Genomic DNA, 21,622 nt, shown 5'->3' with positions numbered 1-21,622 from the left:
ACTTAAAAAAAAACAAAAAACAAAATAGCGCGTAGCCCATAAATCGTGACGATCTGCTATAAAATTTCTCTCATACGTCGATAAAGAAGTTTCACATCAAAAACATAATATTAACAAAAATAATTTTTTTATGTAAATGAATTCATAAGAACGTACATTCAAGACATTTATTTTTAACATACAAGAACAATAAAGGTAAAGTAAACTCAGACGAGATGTCTCCACCATATCAGACTAAGTTTTATTTGTTTTGCCGTCGCAGCCGAAAAAATCCTCTCCTGATATTCAGTAATTATACTTACGTTGTGAAACTAGTATAAGAGCTTGTATCACAATTGTTATGTCTACGGCACGTTCAACTTGGTGGTAAACGTGTAAAATATTATAACTTATATCGAGCGTTCAAATTGGGAGTAAAATATGATAACTTATATTCAACCATTATATTCCCTTACCAGCCTTAAAAGTTTTGATTTATTGTCATTTCATTTTATTTTGGGTTTCTCTTTCATTACTTTGCGCAATGTATTATCTATTATATAAAATTCTCGTGTCTTGGTGTTTGTTACCAAACTCCTCCGAAACGGCTTCCAATCCAAAATAATCCAAGATAAAATAGTGAAGTGTGAAGGAACAGATTCAGATATCATCTGTGCACGAGCATACCATCTGCAACCCCTGTGATCTTCCAGGTTAGTGCACTTGCTCCTTTAATCAATCCTTTTGTTCACGCCTTATCTCATCCCACAATATACAGTCCATTCAAATCCTGCAACAACAGATCACCCAACTGCTATATCGGTACAATGCCGCGTTTACTCTGTCAACAGATTTTAAAGGATAATTTATTTAAATTGAATTGTTATATTACTCATATAATGTAGCAACTATCTCTTAATCTAAGTCGTAACGACGACGTCACTCAGGCGCGTTCCAATTACTGTTACCAACACTATATGCGCCAAATGGAGCTTTTGTTCAAAACCGTACACGTTTGCAATTTTACAAACTTTTTTATTTTTCATAAGAGAATCCAAGATAAAATACGAGTGTTGGTATAACGGGACGCGCTGTAATACACGACAGCCGCTTTATTTATGTCCTCAATATTTTACAAACGATAAAACTTTGCCTTGAAAATAAGAAGCATTTTATCTTAAATATTTAAAAGGAGAGGTAACGTTGCGAAGGTGATATTTTTCGATGTTTTTTTTGCATAATTTATCCACATCAATGAATAACATACAATTGGACGTAACAATAGTGGTTTTTTGTAATAAGGTGGGCTAAGCAATAAGATTGAAGATTCAAATAAGCATGACAATGTAATGAGCAATGTGTGTTGTAATCTTATTCTAAGGTTGTAATGACAGTTTTATAGACTTTGTGTACTTTTGGAGACGTCTTTCGGCTGATATGATGTTGATGAACTGAAGAACAGAGCTGTTTGAATTGTCAGGGATCCAGTGCTCTGTAAATTGTTAGATCGCTTGGCGATGCGTACAGACGTCGCTTCATTGCGTGTCTCCTATCTCATTTATCACGGAGAGTATTCCAAAGAGCTGTTTGACCTGATTCCTACCGGCGAATTCCACCTTGGCACGTTACAAATAAGGATATCATCCCTACCATCTGGATGTGTGGCATTCCTCCACAGTTCGGTTTTCAAGTTTATTATGTTGCTACTATCATTATAAAATATAAGTTATGTATCAGTTCTTTTGGATTGCGTTGGTAGGTATCTTTAGTCATTAATTTCATCATTAGGCTTACGGCCGTTTTCAATAACGTATCTCTAGTTACGGATACATTGCTGTCACTGTTTAATGACAAGATTTTGTCTATACATGTTAAGTTCTATCTAAGTTATGTCCAATATAGTTATAGTCCAATCATGTCGATAGGTTATTGAAATGTAAGTAAGCGTAAAAGGATAAATTTGTCTACCTCTTGTAATTTAAACTAAGGTTATTGAAAACGGCCCTTAGTCTACGATGTCGTCCCACGCCGCGCGTTAAGTTTTTCGTTGACCACGTGACCACACTGACATCGATAACGCCATATGGTTGCGTTGTTACGGTGTGCAAAACAAGCATCACTAGGATACTATTCTTAATAAAGAAACAGTGATTTATTTTGTCAGTATTATAGATCAATGTAGAGGTGTTGTGATGCTAATTATTATTATAATGATGAAAAAATTGCAGAAATTAACAACCAAAATTAAAATGTCACAAAGGAAACTTCAAGAACAAAGCACTGATAACACGAAAATATCAAGACATATACCTTACGGTCAAGAAACTGCAAACCGTACTGTTGCTTTGGGAGGAGGTTTCACATTCCAGTGAGGTCAAGAGATAATGTAGGCGTGTAGTACATATCGTTTTTCATCAGCATCATCAGCTGGGAGATGTCCAATGCTGGCAAAGGCCTCCCCCAAAGATTTCAAGATGATCGGTCCTGCGCTGCCCTCATCCAACGTATTCCGGCGATCTTGACCAGATCGTCGGTCCATCTTGTGGGGGGTCTACCAACGCTGTGTCTTCTGGTACGTGGTCGCCATTTGAGGACTTCACTGCCCCAACAGACACCTGTCTGTCGAACTATGTGCCCTGCCCACTGCCACTTGTGTTTCGGAATCATTTAGACTATTTCGGTAACTTTGGTTCGATCTCGCAGGAAAACTCCGAGCATAGCCCTCTCCATTGCCCTCTGATATATCGAATATTCAAAAAGATTTTATTTTTATTTTCATTTATTTCCCATAACAAAACGATATCAACAAAATAAATGAACATTTAAACTCAAGTACTGTTTTAAAATTGAAAAGTAAACAATAACACTTGGCAGTTTTCATTAGTGCTTCCATTCCTGGACATTTGTTTTCGAGCTAAATGGCTATGAAAATGATCATTAAATGAGCGAGATTAAAAACGGCGTACAAAAGGAGGACGACTGGAGTGGACGTTACTGTGAGATTCAACTATTAAAACGTTATTAAAGCCGCTCATTTCGCGCGTAACTCAATTAAACCCGGCGCTCGTCAATGGAAAGATACGTGAAGGATGACAGACGCTTAAGTGGGAGTTTTATTAACGAATACAGATTTAATATATGTGAGAAATTTAATGCACTTGCGTAATTCTGATTATGTGGTCTATTTTTTTAACATTTCTTTAAGTTATACTTCTTTAGGCGCGTTATGAAAATGTGATGAGAGTGGTAACAGGGTGTAGTTGGTTCCTAAAATTTTCAGACGTATGTGACATTCGCTATATTTTTTTTTGGTTTCTTCGTCCACTGTTAAGGTAGGCAAATGGTTCAAGCTTGTACAACCGTATTCGTTGCTTAATAATTAATTGTCAAGACCATCGTTGCAAGATTTTTACAATATTGTTCTTTCTACAAACGTAGAATAGCATGAGAAATAAATAATTTTAAGGATTTTTGCTTTGTTAGGCCAAAGAAGTATAACTTCTTGCGTACATACATAAGTACACACACACTTTTTTCTATTAGAGAGTGGGCTAACCATAGACTTGCAATAAACTAGTGTATAGACAAGGCGTGCAAGAGAGGGAACATCTCTATAGTCTATATTAAATATAAAAGTTAGAACTTCTTTGTTGTTGAGCACTTTTCTTGGGATGGGTATAAAATGCTGATTGAAAATTCGTAAGAAAGTCGTTGAAATTATGGATGAAAGTAGATTTTTCTGAGAGATAAACTTTTTAATGTAAAATAATTGTAATAGTTCTGAAGTGTTAAAGGACCAAGCCGATCCTTGTATGAAAATTGGGCTATTCTTGCGTCTTAACCAAATCATCGGCAAAGCATTAGAAATATTCTCAAGGTTATGTAAAAAAATATCAGTGAGATATAAACAGGGAATTTGTAGTAATCTGATTGTTTCAATCTCAATTTACAACAAACTTGTTGTCAGTTTTATTGATATTATTTTAGTGTAGGATTGCTGGACTCGACGTTAAACTAAGGAAGAAAACACTCATCACACAAATCACCGACCACAAGAATAAGTTAATCCAGAACATCACTGGGTTTTCCGATTTTACCAGTTGTGAAATTCTACTTTAATAATTTAATTCTTTTATTTTCCAACGGTCTTGCGATCAGTTATAAGTTGATTGATGACAATGTCATTATGACAAAACATAGAGATATAGACAAAACCTGTCATCATGACATTTCAAGCAGTGTTTCTACTTACGATTTTGTTTTAACCCTAGTTTCAACGGTGGCGATGGGTAACTTTAGAATCGTGTTAATAATTATGAGTGATATGAGTCAACGGTTTAATGGAAATTATTATAATAATGTTAAATGAATAGCTTTTAAGCCCCCTAGGATTTTTTTATGATCTAGATGGTATGTTTAATATTTTTTTCAATTTAAATTCTACGAGTTAAAAGATCAAACAACACAATACATGTAGAAATAGACACTGTGGTGTGTGTGTGTGTGTGTGTGTGCTCGCTGCTGTTTGTCGCAGTTAAAATGTTCCGCGAAGCATACTTTGCTTTTCAACAGCTACGAAAATAAGTTGAAGAAACACGAAGTGCAGATCTAATTGGAATATCAAAGCTACTATTTATAAAGATATTGATACCTATCCATATTATATATTTCTATGAATACTGATATTATTTTTAATCACTGTGCAGTTTTTTTTAATTTTTAGCAAACGCAACAAATTCATATGATATTATCAAATCATATTAAACCAGTAGTGTGCTAAAAGTTAAGTTTGTTTCGGTTTTAATATGTAGTTATCCTTGCTTTTCCCTTTAAAAAGGGAGTTCATAATATACTGGTATTATTCGGTGAGTGTTTTAGTGACAGTGACGTTTCCGGCCTAATATGGCAGTTTGCTTGTTTCGAAAAGATAAATTACTTTCTATTCATATAACTTTTAAACCCCTTTTTGCATCTGACTAAAATAAATATATGTTAAATAAGAAAATTTCGTATGCATACGTGGTTCAGACTGTTAAGATGGACAAGCTGATGGCCTTTTTAAAAAAACACTTTTTGACTCCCGAATTACTTTAATTTCCACACACAATTTCATACAGAACTTACTCACAAGACCGAGTGTAGCCAACTCCCTGCACCGCGTGGCGGCTATCGCTTTTATATAAAACTAATATGTTAACTCGGCAATTTACCTCATATGACAATTGTTCATAACAAGACGCATGATAGTGAGCAATATAGCCCATTTTCCGGCATTCTCCTTTTTTATGGAATATAAATTTTCATTTTTGTGTACGATAGCACAATATATACATATATATATTATATTGCATTCAACCGTATAGATGCTAGTACTTTTATATTGAAAAATAAAGTTAATGTTCAAGTTTTCACTTCTGCCGGCACTCCCGGAGTGCAACTCGTTTTCTTAAAACTTTTTAAGAAATATTCCATATTTAGCAAACTTTAAATTAGTGGTTGCAGCACCTTACAAACTTAATTGTTATGTATATCACAGCCATTTTCAAAATACTCTATTTAATATTGTAATTATTATGACGAGTACTCACGATATATATTTTATTAATTTGATGACGATATTTGGATCCAATAGCATGAATAGTGGTCGCGGCGGAACTGCGGAGGCGGCGAGAAACTCTTGACAGATTGACACTAATAGTACATCAATCTGTCCACTTGGCGACTAGTTCGTTTTGGTCTTAACTCACGACACACACTTCTGAAGATGTACATACTTTCGGATCTTTTTGTTGCATTTATACTGCAGAGTGAGACCATTCTCCCTTTTAAAATTCTTAGGATGTTTTCGATAGCTTTTCTTACAAGCCGTGGGATGCATTGGTGTTTAGCAGAATTATTACTAAGAGTGAAGAGTTAAACGAACATACTAAGGTTTATTGATAATGCGTTATTCGGACGTTAAACTTAAAGGTTAAAGCACCTGAGGCGTATTGTAGGTATATAAAACTGAATACACATTGCCTGTAACATAATATTATATAAGATGGCCCATATAGATAGGTAAAAAAATAAAATTACTAAATTGTAGTGTTACTTAAAAATGCATTCATAGGTTTTAAAAAAAAACAAGTATTGTTTGGGAATCGAAATCTGAAGCTTTGGAAAATAAAACGTACATTCTAAGATTAAGTATTGGTTTCCTCTGCGCCTCAACTAGATACCGCAGGCGTAGTCACAAAGTGCGGCAACTAATACTATGCCCAAGGTGGTGTACTCGAGCCAGTCTCGAACTGTGTGTGACGTTGACGTGCCATATGTTCTGTTAAACTTTGCTAATAATTGAAACTAAAATGCTGGGTTGCGTAGTAAAACTTTGTAAAAATAATACTTCAAGAAATATGCAAGACTCTGGAATCACATATCATCAGTAAATATTTTGTATTTTTAATTTAAAATAAAGCTATTGTTCTTAGGTAGTGCTATATCAAGACCCAGATCCGCAACCCAAGTTTGATACGCCTGTTTTTTGCAGTCAGATGCTGCTTTGACTGACGCATCGAACCAGGGCTGTGATCTGCCACCGATCGGTACTACAGAGATATAGAGTGATACTGGGATCATCCGAAGGGAAACAAACCTTGCCCCAAGGGTAGAATGCAAAAAATGAACAATCCTATCCCAAACTGCTGACTTGTAGTGCCATACGCGTCGGGTCGCTGGGGGTCTGCGACGTGGGCGTTGGATAGGCACTACCCTCCTGACCAGGCAATGGTCGGACGTTCCGAGCGGGGCGTCGACAGAGACTTGGTAACTATCAGGATCAGGTAGTCAGCAGAAGATCCAATAAAGACGACGTGTGGCTGTCCAAATCCGGGAGCCGCGTTGATAACTCAACTAATTGGGATAGACCATACGGCAATCTAGTTGGAGCGCAGTGGAGACCAATCCTTAATTAAATCGTACATTATTTCTATTTAGATATCAATTGTGTAGGTCGTGGTAAATGTTACGTTCTAAAGGAAAAGGTAACGGGTAAAGGAAAGGGTTCTAAGGTTTTAGTTTCATTTCTATCTTAATAAACTCTGTTAATGTGTTTTAATCGTTAGTTTACCAATTAATCCACACTAAACAGTTCAAGACTTATTACTGATAGGGGCCATATATCACGCCATAAGGTCTCACATTCGTAGGTGTTTTATTTGCACTTAATTATTTTTATAGCGTCGTATTCTTAAACTGAGCTCGTAAAATCTATGAAGCAAAGGTCATAAATTGCCGTATTTGCTGTTCACTGAACATTATTTGTTGGAAGGTGTTTCAACTTTTGGTAAGCTTTTATATGATATATCCAACAATTAAAAATAAAATTAATTAATTAAACCACTTATTAATTACTTAATAAATAAATTCTAACATTGTTTAGTTAGCAAATAATGTCTTTTTAGTTTGCATTACTTAATCAATTGACTGTAAAACAAAAGTGATTACCATTATAGTGACGACCTGTATAGCCGAGTGATTAGCGATCCTACTTGCTAGAGGTCCCGGGTTCGAATCCCGGTAGGTGCAAGCATTTATATGATGAATATGGATGTTTGTTTCCGAGTCATGGATGTTTAAATGTATTTATATATGTTTATATGAATTTATGTATGTTTAAGTAGAGTATATTGTATTAAATATATCGTTGTCTTGTAACCCATAACACAGGCTATATATGCTTAACTTGGGGCAAGATAATTTGTGTAAAAAGTTTGTCAATATTATTATTATTATTATTATAGCTCTTTTACACATTCTAATATATTATATTTCTTATTTATTTGTTTTTTTTTTTGTAAAATCTTTTACATTTATACATTATGAAAAAAGGCACTTTATGGAAACAATCGACGACATAGGTAGGTAGGAAAGCAAAACTTGTCACTCGTTGGTCCTTATCTTTCATAAAAAAATTAACATATTATATAAGTTTTAATAAGATGACGTTACGTCATAAAAATAAATGCTATTTTATTTGAAACAAAACATCATTAGTTTTGTTGTAAATAAAATAAATTTGTCTATTGCCATACTGGGTACATGGACAGTGACTTTATTTGACAAAAATATTACGTTCTTCTTAAATAAAACGACATATCCACCTTCGCACGACACGCCACAAGTTACGATATCATCCCCAACATCTGGATGTGTGGCGGTCCTCCACAGTGCGGCTTTTAAAGAGCTTTCTTCCTCGTACTACGAAGCTGTGGAATTAGCTTCCGGCTGAGGCCGGCAACGCTCTTGTGATTCCTCTGGTGTTGCAAGAGAATGTGGGCGGCGGTGATCACTTAATACCAGGTGAACCGTACGCTCGTTTGTCCTCCTATTCCATAAAAAAAAATACTGAATTAATTTTGTGGCATTTCAAGCTTTAAAATTCAATCTTATAAATAAAAACAGTTTCCGATAGAGAGCTGGGGAAACGGGAACGATTCGGTCGTAAGGGTGCAGACACATAAATGTGTAAGCAGTCAACATTAAATATTATCAATAATTATCATAAAAAACATTAATTGGTTGTTATGTATAAAAATTGTAGATAATCATATTGTAAGCATTGAATAAGATTGAGCTGACATACTCGGCTGAGTAAAACTCGTTTGGGTAAAGTAGGCTCGAGTCGACTAAGGGAAGCTACCTTCTGAGCATAATTGTGTTTCATATTCCTTATCCCATAGCCTTCAAAAAATGGGTTTTTCTTTAAAAAACATTTTTACATATCAAAATAGTGTGTCTATTTACTGCCTGTCCTTAATGTATACTCATTACAAAGAATATTTTTATTTTATTTTGTAATTCTTTGAGAAACTTACAGCTAGCTTACATGACTAATTATGAAGTACTTGATGTTAATTGATCTACTTAATAGTTTTTACATAAATTTAACTATTTATTAAAATATTTTAAAATCACACCTTAAAAATAACTTAACTACAGTTTTTACTCTGGAAGAAATTATTTGTTATCATTCTTTGCAATTTAACACTAGTCATAAAAAATATATCTAGGTCTACTTCACTTTACAAGTCGCCGCAAGGAGATACAACCTCCAGAAGTGGAAAATCTTGTAGCAATTTGCAAGATACAATACAATTTTCATATCATCAGCATAACGGAGAATTTTAAAATAATTTGATTTATTAAGGTCATTAATAAAAATAACGAAAAGAAGAGGCCCTATGGCCGATCCCTGAGGAACACCTCGAATAAAATAAAGAAGAATGTCATATTATATTACTGAATTTAGCGCTAGATGCGTTGTAGAAAACAAAAAAGATCAGTAACGCGGGCGATCTATTTAATATCTCTATTCCATTTGTTGGTATAGTAAGTAATATTATTCTAAAGTAGCTTTAACTTAGAATAATATTACTTATTCAAGAAAATATAATGTCTTGGTGATTCGAAGATATTATTATTAAACAAAATGAAAACAAATTATGTTCCACTCTATCAGCTATATGCTTTTTTTTTTATGGAATAGGAGGACAAACGAGCGTACGGGTCACCTGTTGTTAAGTGATCACCGCCGCCCACAATCTCTTGCAACACCAGAGGAATCACAGGAGCGTTGCCGGCCTTTAAGGAAGGTGTACGCGCTTTTTTTGTAGGTACCCATGTCGTATCGTCCCGGAAACACCACACAAGGAAGCTCATTCCACAGCTTTGTAGTACGTGGAAGAAAGCTCCTTGAAAACCGCACTGTGGAGGACCGCCACACATCCAGATGGTGAGGATGATATCCTTACTTGTGGCGTGTCGTGCGAAGGTGGAATTCGGCGGCAGGGATCAGGTTAAACAGCTCTTCGGAACACTCCCCGTGATAAATGCGGTAGAAGACACACAATGAAGCGACGTCTCTACGCAACGCCAAGTGATCCAGCCGTTCACAGAGCACTCCGACTCACCCCGACAATTCAAGCTGCTCTGCGTTGCACGCGGTCAAATGGATCGAGCTGATACTGGAGTGCGCCAAACCAGAGATGACAGCAATACTCCATGTGTGGCCGGACCTGCGCTTTGTAGAGCGCTAGTATGTGGGCCGGCTTGAAGTATTGCCGTACTCTATTAATGACGCCCAGTTTCTTTGAAGCCAATTTGGCTTTGCCTTCCAGATGACCACGAAATTGGCAATCGCTCGAAATTTCGAGACCCAGTATTCCCATACTAGGCGAGGCTTTGAGGGAAGTGTTGTCGAAGAGCGGTGATACGACAAATGGGGTTTTTTTTGTGGTAAACGCGCAAACTTGAGTCTTCTGGGGGTTAAATTGGACAAGGTTCAATTTTCCCCATTTTGCGACCTTCTCAAGAGAGGACTCGATAGAAGACACAAGTTTCTCCCGGCACTGGTCGACGATTTCCCGAGAGAGACCTGCATGGCCCGTGTATACGGCATCACCAGTGCTGTCATCCGCATAGCAATGAATGTTGGAGGTGTCCAACATATCATTGATATGCAGAAGAAATATATTGACACACTTTTTACACAACTTATCTTGCCCCAAGTTAAGCATATATTATAGCCTGCGTTTTGGGTTACAAGGCATTGATATATTTAATACAATATACTTACTTAAACATACATATATTCATATAAACATACATTTAAACATCCATGACTCGGAAACAAACACCCATATTCATCATATAAATGCTTGCACCCACCGGGATTCGAACCCGGGATTCGAAGGACCTCTACCTTAGTAGGTAGGATCGCTAACCACTCGGCTATATCGTATTGTCCATCGCACAAAAATATTATTATTACCGTCCGGACCGTACCGGGTACGACGCTGGACCAATTAGTGCGAGGCAGCGATCGGACCGTCCGATGATTCGGCAACAAATCCGATGATGTAAAGTTACACTTATATGTGATGGTACCCTTACGTGGCACATAAATGTTAAACATCTGGTCTGCTCTTCTAGGACACGGAGATCTTTTCATTCGCTCCCCTACCAATACTCGTATTTTTTCTCGTTTAACATCCTCGTATCTTTTTAGTGCTCTTACTATAGTTGCTTGTTTAAGCAAGCTAAGCATGCTGTGGTAAATTGATCGATAAATTTTAATGAAACCTCTTATTACCTTTCAAAGTACTATCTATACCCGACCTGAGGTTAAAAATACATAAATAGATTTAAAAAGGTATAATAACGTTACTATTAGAAGACGATATTTATTTATTTATTGAAACGATAGAATTGTATACAACTTAAGATTACTATTGAATTGATGAATTGACTATACTTAGTTTGAGTGCATGGCAAGATAATTGCTTTAGATAAACCATATTGAAGAGTTTTAATAGAAGTGATCTAGCTAAAGAATTTGATATTTTTCCTGATAAACCTCATATTTGGGATATGCATATTATATGGATTCACACAATTCGAGACTACAACATATTATATAACATGATATACCATAGAAATAGATTTATAGATAATGCATTATTCAGACGGTTAGCTAAGTAGTAAAGCACTGGTGCGAATGCCAAGGGGTCACTTTTAATAAACAAATTATTTGGATTGTAAAGAGCCAAATCTTAAGTTAAAGTCTAATATTCTTTATCAACATAGGCTTAAACTAAGCGCTTTTTAAATTGTTACTATAAATATCTCTTTTAAATTACTGAATCATATGTTCGCAAAAGTAAAGTATGTGAGAAGAACATACAAGAAACACAACAGCCACTGTTTTAAATCAATTAGAGTATACAATACTTGTTATATACATAACAAATTACTTTTGTAACTTATCTAATAATATGTTATAATGTTCGTGTTCAAAGTTAAAAGCATGTTAAATGTAAAATATTTCATAAAAGTAAAAAAAAATAAACTTGAGTTTGATTTCATTGTCATCATTTCCTTATATGCAGTTATTGGGGTTGAGTAGAATGTTAACTGTTATCGAGATCCAGTAGATGGTGCCGCCGAGGATAGGACGAGACGAGCAAAACGTTCAGCTGATGGTAATTGATACGCCCTGACCATTACAATGCAGTGCCGCTCAAGATTATTGAAAATCCCAAAAATTCTGAGCGCATTACAACTGCGCTAGTCACCTTGAGACATAAGATGTTAAGACTCATTTGCCCAGTAATTTCACTAGCTACGGCGCCCTTCAGACCCAAACACAATAATGCATACACATTACTGCATCACGGCAGAAATAGGCACCGTTGTGATACCCATGATCTAGCCCGCATCCGGTGCAAGCAGACTCCCACTGGTAAAACTGGTAAGATTTATCGATAATGCGTCAATCGGACGGTTGGCTAAGTGGTCAAAGAGCTGGGGCGTATGCTGAGAGGCACATCGTTCATAAATTTAAGTTTATAAATTAAACTTGAAGAGTCTAGCTTCTTTAATATACAAAACAATAATTAATAAGGAAGTAGAAAGTTCAGAACATTCTTAAGAAAATTTTAATAGTAGTTGGACTCTCGACTCTAGAGCCAAAAGATCCCTAAACTTAAGCAATTAGTGAGCTCCAGACAGCAATTAACGAGCAATGCTATTTGAACGTGAAAAGGTAGAAATAATTCGGCCAATAAGGACTTCAGACACGAAATTCGTTTAATAGCCGAATTACATTATTGACGACTACAAACTGAGTTTCTACAAATTATGAAAATGGTTATTAGGGCAAGCACTTTCATCAAGATAAATTTCATCGCGTTTAGGCATTACCGTGTCCAAAAGTTATTATTAGATATTATAAGATAACGTTAATATTTTTATTTCAACCATTCAGTTGAATGTGAAGACTGCTCATGAGTTCCGTAGCCAGTGAAATTACTGGGCAAACAAGACTTAAAACCTAGCCTCAAGGAGACAAGCGCCGTAACTGTAGTGCCGTTTAGAATTTTTGGGTTTTTCAAGAATCCTAATCGGCACTGCATTGTAATAGGCAGAGTGTATCAATTAACATCAGCTGAACGTCCTGCTCGTCTCGTCCCTTATTGACCTTCCCAGCAGTCAATCGGCGGAGTATAATACTCATTCGTTGATAACTAACACATTTCTTTAAGTCAGTAATAATAGCGGTTGGGACTCACTTCATTGTAGGTGATCACCAACAGACGACAGCTAGCTTTCAATAAATGTCCATATATATTGGATGGCCATAAAAGTAATGAATATTTAGCAGAGGTCATTGTTCAAAATAATAAAATTTACATTTTATTATAAAAGTATTAATATTAATATGCCCAAAGGACTATCTAATAACCCACGCTCTCAATGTACTGTCAACATATAAATTATTTGTAAATTTAAATAGTTTCCAATTTTTATTTTCACTACCCATATAGCCGAATGGTTAGTGACCCTGACTACTAAGCTAGAGGTCCCGGGTATCAGAATCCCGGTAGGTGCAACCATTTATATGATGCATATGGATGTTTGATTCCGAGTCAGGTAAGTATATTGTATTACGTATATCGATGTCTTGTAACCATGGGCTATACCTAGTTTGGGGCAAGATATTTTGTGTAAGAGTGCGTCAATATTTATTTATTTATTTAATAGGTACACACAACAGAATTACAACAAATACATAATAAACAAAAAAAAACTATCAGCTAAATACAAGATAGGCTGCAACTCCACGAGGGTGTGTACTCAGCATGTTTAGCATAAATTAATAACTATGAAAATACAACAATAATAGCGATTCTAAAACTAGCTTTAGGTAATGTAGTATTATAATAGAAAAAGACAGAGAAAAGTATATATTTGGCCAAATAGAAGTGAATAATTATGGTAATAATATTAAGATTTTTTTTTTAAATTTAAACTAATTAAGGAATTTATAAAAACTCGATTTCCATTTACAAACAGATGAACTGTGGGTGTCAGCTACTTCACTGATTTCGAGTAGTAGTGCATTGTATTGACGACAAATTCTATAGATAGGGTTATGGAAGGACACGTTATTATTGCAGAACGGAATGATAAAAGGCTGTTCATGTCTTGAAGACCGATTGGGAACTCTTAGATGAATATCCGACAAGAGGGTAGTAGAAATTGTGCCATCGAGTATTTTGTATAAAGTCGTTAGGCCATGCAATTTGTGACGACTCTCGAGGCTCAGTAACTTGAAGTGAGATAGCCTTTTTCTTTATTATTATTAGTATATTTCAAAGATAAGTAATTTTAGGTAAAAGTTTTACCAATAGAAAAGCTAAAATCGGATAATACACGTTTTTATTAAATTGATAATATTGGAGGTGATTCCATACCACCAATAAAAATATGAGTAGCTATAGAATTAATCGAGCATTGGCGCGATTTCAAATACTTTTGAATAAACATTGATTTTTTTTAAATCCTTATCATAAGCTTATAGACCAGTGCTTTAGCCTTTGAAAGTGATAAAAAGTGAAAAAAACCTAAACCCATTGGGAATAGAAGAGAATATAACAAATATAAATCACGGGCGATCTGAGGTCGGGAAGTGGGAAAGGGGGGGTGATTAAGAGTAAGAAACGGTTTATCTCGATTTTCGGAAAAACTGCAAGTCCTATGGAAATAAGTCAAGCAGCAAAGTTGTAGGTAATAAAAAGATCTATAACTTTTATTTTACAATGTTTTCACATTTCCTCAAAATTTATGTGAAAAATTGAAAAAACTAAGTTGTTGGTTATTTATTTTTAACTTTTTCAAAATCTTTTTTTTTTTTCACTAAATATGTCGAAAAAATACCTTTATATGTCCCACATACACTTTTTTTGGTTTCAAAAATTATCACACTGGTCTATTTGCTTAGTGTGAACTTCTGTTGTCTTGTGTTTTATGCTATCCCTACAGTTACAAGATTATGTAGCTATAGTAGGTCAGCGTGATTTATTTAAGGCTGTGTAGAGTTTCGCGGCCCATGTCACGCCTGATTCCAAGAGTTTGGTCCATTAATATTCATTAGAATACCCTCAGCTTCGCTGGATTTATTTAATTTAACAATACACTACTAAAGGACTTTCAACGCTGTGATGTAGTAAGAAATAATGATAAGACTATTTTTTATTTATCTTTAAATCTCAGAGAATTTGAAAAGATAATTTGTTACTGATAAGTGATTTTAAAATAAAAGTTTACTAAAGTCTGTTTTTGCTTCTGTTAAAAAAAAATAGTGGCAAATAATTACTGTATTATCTTCACACTCGCAGGTAGTACTCGTTTACGCGTAGGTCTTTTTCACACACATCACATATATTTGGCACTGCAAACGTTACAACGGCAGAAAAATACCCCGCCGTGACACTCACGAAGCCCGCAACGAAACTTATTGAAGAACTCTTTTTTTGATTTAAATAATTTAATAGTTAAAAAATCAAATATTAAATACGGGCTGCACTCCGGGATTGCCGGCAGCAGTGAAAACTTGAACATTAATGTTGTGCATTTGTTAACATTTTGGAATGGTGGAATAATTTTACACGAATTGCTTTATTTGTTTATATAAAAGTGAAAAAAAAATTAATGTTTTTTTTTTATTTATTATTCAAAATATACAAGAAACAAACTTCTAAGCAATTTAAGTCATCCTCATGAAACTTAAGTGTGGTTATATAATATGTACTATATTATTTATTGTATACAAAAATGACAATTTACATTGTATAAAACTTGTGAACTATTACAATTATTTTACATTAAAATGTTTATCATCAACTTACATCCATAATTTCAGCGATTGTCTCACGAATTTTCGATCAGGCCACGTGTCCTGATGAGACTTATCAGGTCATCATCATCATCCGGAAGACGTCCACTGCTGGACAAAGGCCTCCCCCAAAGATTTCCACGACGATCGGTCCTGCACTGCCCACATCCAACTTATTCCGGCGATCTTGATCAGATCGTCGGTCCATCTTGTGGGGGGCCTACCAACACTGCGTCTTCCGGTACGTGGTCGCCATTCGAGGACTTTACTGCCCCAACGGCCATCTGTCCGTCGAACTATGTGCCCTGCCCACTGCCACTTCAGGTTCTTAATCATTTGGGCTATCGGTAACTTTGATTCTCCTACGTATCTCTTCATTTCTGATCCCATCTCGCAGGGAAACTCCGAGCATAGCTCTCTCCATTACCCTCCGAGCGACCATGAGCTTTCTCATAGGGTCCATGGTTAGCAACCACTTCTGCGTACTGTAAGTCATCACTGGCAACAAACACTGGTTGAAAACCTTCGTCTTCAGACACTGTGATATTTGGGACGAGAAGATTTTACGGAGCTATCAGGTCAGTTTATTTAATTAATTTAAATTAAATTAAATTTCGTTTATTTCAAATATTCAATATACAAACATAATTAAATATACAATCTTAAGTTTTACCCGAGCCAGTAAACCTATATTGTATAACTACAAGATAGGCACGGATACAGTGCAGTGCGTGAAGTAGATACAGGATCTGGGTGTTTTGTTTACATCGGACTTGATGCTTAGAGAGCATATTCTTAAAACCTGCAAAATGGCCTATAGGAATTTAGGGTTTGTTTTGAGACACTCTAAAGAGTTCACTAATATTACAACCGCCACGGTACTTTATAATGCACTAGTAAGGAGTCGTTTGGTGTACAACTCGGCGATATGGGCCCCTTATGAGGATAAGTACAGGTTGATGTTAGAGCGTGTCCAAAAAAAAAATAGTCATGCACCTATACTTCAAGTTATATGAAGTATACCCATTTTACCCACTCATGTACCCGACACTGTTCGTGCTGGGTATGGTAGGATATACTGAGTTAAGCGTCCGTAGGGATTTTTTTCTAGCAGCGTATGTGGTGAAGTTGTTGCGCGGGAAGGAGCACAATCCGGGAGTTCTGTCTGCTTGAGTCTCCGTGTGCCGGACCGGTACGTGTGGAGGCGCCTCCATCCGCCACTACTATCCATTCCGATGGCGAGAACAAATGTTTTGGCAAAGTCGCCTTTAACTAGAGCCCTTCGCCATATAAATGAACTCCACAACAAAGTGGACATTTTTAGGTGTACGTGGAGTGAACTCACAAGGGTATTGTTATATGTAGTATGTTATGATAAATAGTTGTATGTTCAAGTTTTTTGTATTTTCTGGTGTGATGTATTTTTGCTAATGTAATGTTTGGTTTGTTATTTTTGCTATTGTATGATTAGTTTTAGATTGATTTGTTTGTTGTTTGTATAAATGTTATTCTTGTGTTTGTAACTGTCGCATTAGGTAATACCTGTAATGATAGCTGCTGTGTGTGGTAAATAAATAAATAAAAAAATGTATCAATTAATTTAATATCATTAATAAAACCATCAAAATACATCTTAACTGGCTCCCAAATCCTATTAAAACATTTATAGCAGCACGTCGAAATTTTTGCAAGAAATGCTTTCATTTCTATAAATCTACGGTATTTCCTCTATATCCAACCGTCAGCTTAAGACCGCAATCCGACATTAAATAAGATTTCAATTCTGTGCTGAATCAGCCCTTCTTGGACTATTTCTAAGATCTTAAAGATTTCGCTAGATAGATCGGTAATCACCTTTATCAGTTTCCTTCTTTATTCAAAGGAAAATTTATTTTTACTTTTTCTCTTAAGTTGTGATTAATAAAATGTCTGCAAGCGAATATTTAATCGGTTATTTGTATGTTTAGGGCTTCTAATCCATTTGAGGAAGGGAATTCTATTAAAACTTCAACGATTTATCACAAAGCTGAAATTTGATCACAGGAAGGATGTGATATGATTAATAATTATGTTGTATTGAAACTTGTTTATTTTCAATAAAATATTTAATCCTTACTTTGCTTCTGGACTTAGCATATTATAATCTCACATTTTTTTCACATTCAATTTATTTAATTATTTTGTTATAGTACATTAATGCAAAGGCCGGGAATTAGGCAATTGCAGGTCGAGTATGAGTTTGAAGGACGAGCCGTAGGCGAGGACTTCACTAAATACGAGACAGGCAATTGCCAATTCCCGCCGAGGCAATATAGTGTGTTTCTCAAAATAATGCAGGAAAATAAAACACACGTTTTATATTATACATTAAAGTAGTTAAATTCCCATAATTTATCAAGTTAATGCCGTTTTTAACATGAACTGTACATTTCAGCATAATGTAGATGGCTTTTTAGTTTTAGCAATCTCATTAAAATGCGCCAAAAATACTGTTTCGGAGAAAATGTTCAATTTTTTCTCGTTTTTCCAACTCTTAGTTTTTCTATAAACTTTTATGTATTTTTCTTTTGACTTCGCTGGAATCAGGTTTTCCATTTTTTTATCATCTGTGAAGACAGGCAAATGCAAAGAGACTATATTTTGCCAGGAATGACAAAAGATATCCGATCAAAGAGTAATTTAATAACCCCAGCACGCCGTTTCATACAACATTGCAGGAGCGTTGTTATGTTCCAAATTCAAAAAACGCTCCTGCTATGGATTTTATTTTCTTTGTCCGAAAATTCGATACTTCGCGTGTTCGTTTTTCGAAAATAATGACAATATTTACATGCATGTTTGAGAAAAGTGTATTTTATAAGGTTGTTATATTATAATATCACTAGCAGACAAAACTAGATAACCAAAGTCTTTTTTTATGACAATAAGGGACGAGACGAGCAGGACGGTTAGCTGATGGTAATTGATACGCCCTCCCAGTACAATCAACTACCGCTCAGGGTTCTTGAAAAACCCCAAAAATCTGAGCGGCAATTCCGCTCGTCACCTTGAAACATAGGATGCTAAGTTTCATTTGCCCGGTAATTTCACTAGCTACGGCGCCGTTCAGACCGAAACACAGTATTGCTTACACATTACTGCGTCACGGCAGAAATAGTCCGTTGTGGTACCCATAATCTAGCCGGCATCCTGTGCAAAGGAGGATAATTGGACACTACTCCCATTGTTCCTTATTTATAGACTTCAAAATGGTGCGCTTCGCGAATCTTATCATAACGTTCATTACGAAATTTGTAGAAGATCAATAATTACAAACAATATTTCGTTTTAGTGAGTACTGAACTGAACAAGAGGCGACTTTTTTTAAATAAAACCCAGCGTCTCTTAATTTTTTTAGCAAAACACATTATCAATTTTGAAATTAAAAAACATAAACATTACATTGTGCGAAACTTTGCCAACGTTAGCTCAACAAACGCACAAAATGTAAAAACTCATTAGGGAAATTCCAGGAATCCCCACAGCTACCAAATTCATTTAACCACGAAAGCCAATGGAATTTACTGGAACGCTTCTAGTAAATGTTTGATTAAATACAAGTTCATTAGGAGATAGATATAAACTGTCAATTTATGTTCCCAGTTTTAAATAAAGACCTACCTTTAACAATTCCTAAAAAAATAAGCAAAGTGCGGTGTAGGAATACGTACGGTACATAATGTAATGCAGATAACTATGCCACTTTTAACCGACTTCAAAAAATAAGTAGGTTCTCAATTCATGGGTATGTTTCTACCTCAGAACTTTCGACTGAGTGACTTTATAAACAAGTAATTTTTAGAAAATCTTTGAATACAGAAATATTTACTTTTAAAAATAACATAGTCTTCTTTCAGTAAAATAGTCTATCTTAGATATTTAAGGTACTTTCCCTTCATGTCCCATACCTTTGGGACATCCTGTATATATTTTAAACGATGTTACTTAGCAACCTTCGAGTTTAGAGTTTACTACCATCTGAAAGGCTGCCAAAGTTGTACTAAATTTCTTGATCTCTGTATTACTCTGTATTAAGGATGTCCATGGGTAGCTGGTTTTTTTTCCAGGAAGTCAGGCGCTCGTCTGATTCTAATATAAAAAAGAATAATTATTAATCAGAGCAAAATTTACCACAGCAATTAAAACACAGTTATAGTAATTAGAAATATATGCCTATTTCTGCCGTGAAGCAGTAATGTGTAGTGGGCTAATGAGACTAGTGCCACTCAGAATTTTTGGGTTTTTCAAGAATCCTGAGCGGCACTGCATTGTAATCGGTAGGGCGTATCAATTACCATCAGCTGAACGTCATGCTCGTCTCGTTCCTTATTTTCATTAAAAAAAATATATAATATAAACGATGAACTAAATTGAGCATTGGCCAAGGGTTTATACGCTTCTGCATATTCAGCAACAAATTACATGATTTATCCTCGCGAAGTAATTAATATTTTTCTCCTGATATATGATTATTCGAAGAAATCTGCATATTAGCTGTTTCCCGCGACATTGTCCTTGTACACACATGACTGAGCACGTAGTACTTACAAAAATCTTAGTTTCTTAAAACTTTATTAACTTTGTATTAAATGAAGATATTGCAAAATATTTTTCTTAATAAGGGCCAAGAATTTGAGGAATACAACTTAGAAGACTAATCTATCCAATAGTTTTTCCATGATCCGCGCACAAATGAAAACCTCTATCATATTATTTATATGGATATATGTTCCTTGGTTGTTTTTTTGTTTGAGTCGGAAAGAGTCAATAACTCAATTCGATTCGATAGTTCAAAAATCTTCAAATGGCTTGTGGTTGGGTCGTGGGGTGGGATATTATGGTCCATATACGTGAAAGGTTGCTTTTTGGTCGATCCTGAAGTGTGATGTTTAGTATTTTTTTATTAACTTAAATGTTGATACAACGTAGTGGGATGAACCTATTGTACTCAATAACTTTTTTGAGGTTTAAGTATAGTCAAGTATATTATATTTTGTACATATATCGACGCCAGATTTCCTATCGTCAACTGCATTAAATTTAATTTTATTATTATATCGAGCCATACATACAAACCCATCAAATAACTCCAATATTATTTCGTTTCCCTACTATGTCAATCAAACTTCATCCTTCATCTATCTGTCAAATACAACATTCATTCATTTCACTCTATACCACTTGCACACGACACCGGAACTACACAAGAAACTATTATATCTTATCCTGTTCAGACAGACGAAATACATATCTTTAAGAAGATATCAATCTTTCTTTTGTTCATCACGAACAGCATACATTCACAAAGGTAAATGAAATACAAGTCATAATTTACTTTTTAAGTCAATTTATATATTACCGTCCTTTCGTGATAGAATAAGGAACATTGAAAAGAGATAAAAAGTGCCTTAGAGGAAAAAGTGTTTAAACAAGTCCGGATAAACTAATGCTCGACTCAATTCTCGGCGTACCATCTCAGACAGTTGATTTACATTTTTATTGGAATCGTTTTGTCGCGAACTCTTCAGGTTTTCATTTTGCTATGTTATACTATTCTTAAAACATGTCAAATATCATTGTAATTTGACAAGGAAAGGCAAGAAAGAAAAATATTTTATTTAATTTGGTCGAAATGACACTTATGGATGTCACAGATTTTATCGCCATTTCAGAAAGTTGATCTTTAATGACAAGAAGTAGTAAGAAACTCATTGCAACTCTTTTAATATATATTAACAGTTTCTGGATTTTACATTACATTTTATACAATAAGCTATACACCAAAATTATTCAAACGTTTTGACATACTTGTATATAATGAAAAAAAAAAGAAAAAAAAGTGATAAATCATAAAAAAACTTAAAAAAGTAATGAGTACTGTAGATC

At 35.0% G+C, this 21,622-nt stretch overlaps 1 pseudogene; it reads right to left on the bottom strand.

The window, feature by feature from the left end:
• Positions 1 to 9,497: 9,497 nt before the first annotated feature.
• Positions 9,498 to 10,265, bottom strand: LOC126967253 (uncharacterized; annotated as a pseudogene).
• Positions 10,266 to 21,622: the final 11,357 nt, after the last annotated feature.

Source organism: Leptidea sinapis, chromosome 12, assembly GCF_905404315.1.
Source record: "Leptidea sinapis chromosome 12, ilLepSina1.1, whole genome shotgun sequence".
Lineage (NCBI taxonomy): Eukaryota > Metazoa > Arthropoda > Insecta > Lepidoptera > Pieridae > Leptidea > Leptidea sinapis.
The sequence above is the reverse complement of the archived record's forward strand: the minus strand, read 5'-3'. Positions and strand labels throughout refer to the sequence as shown.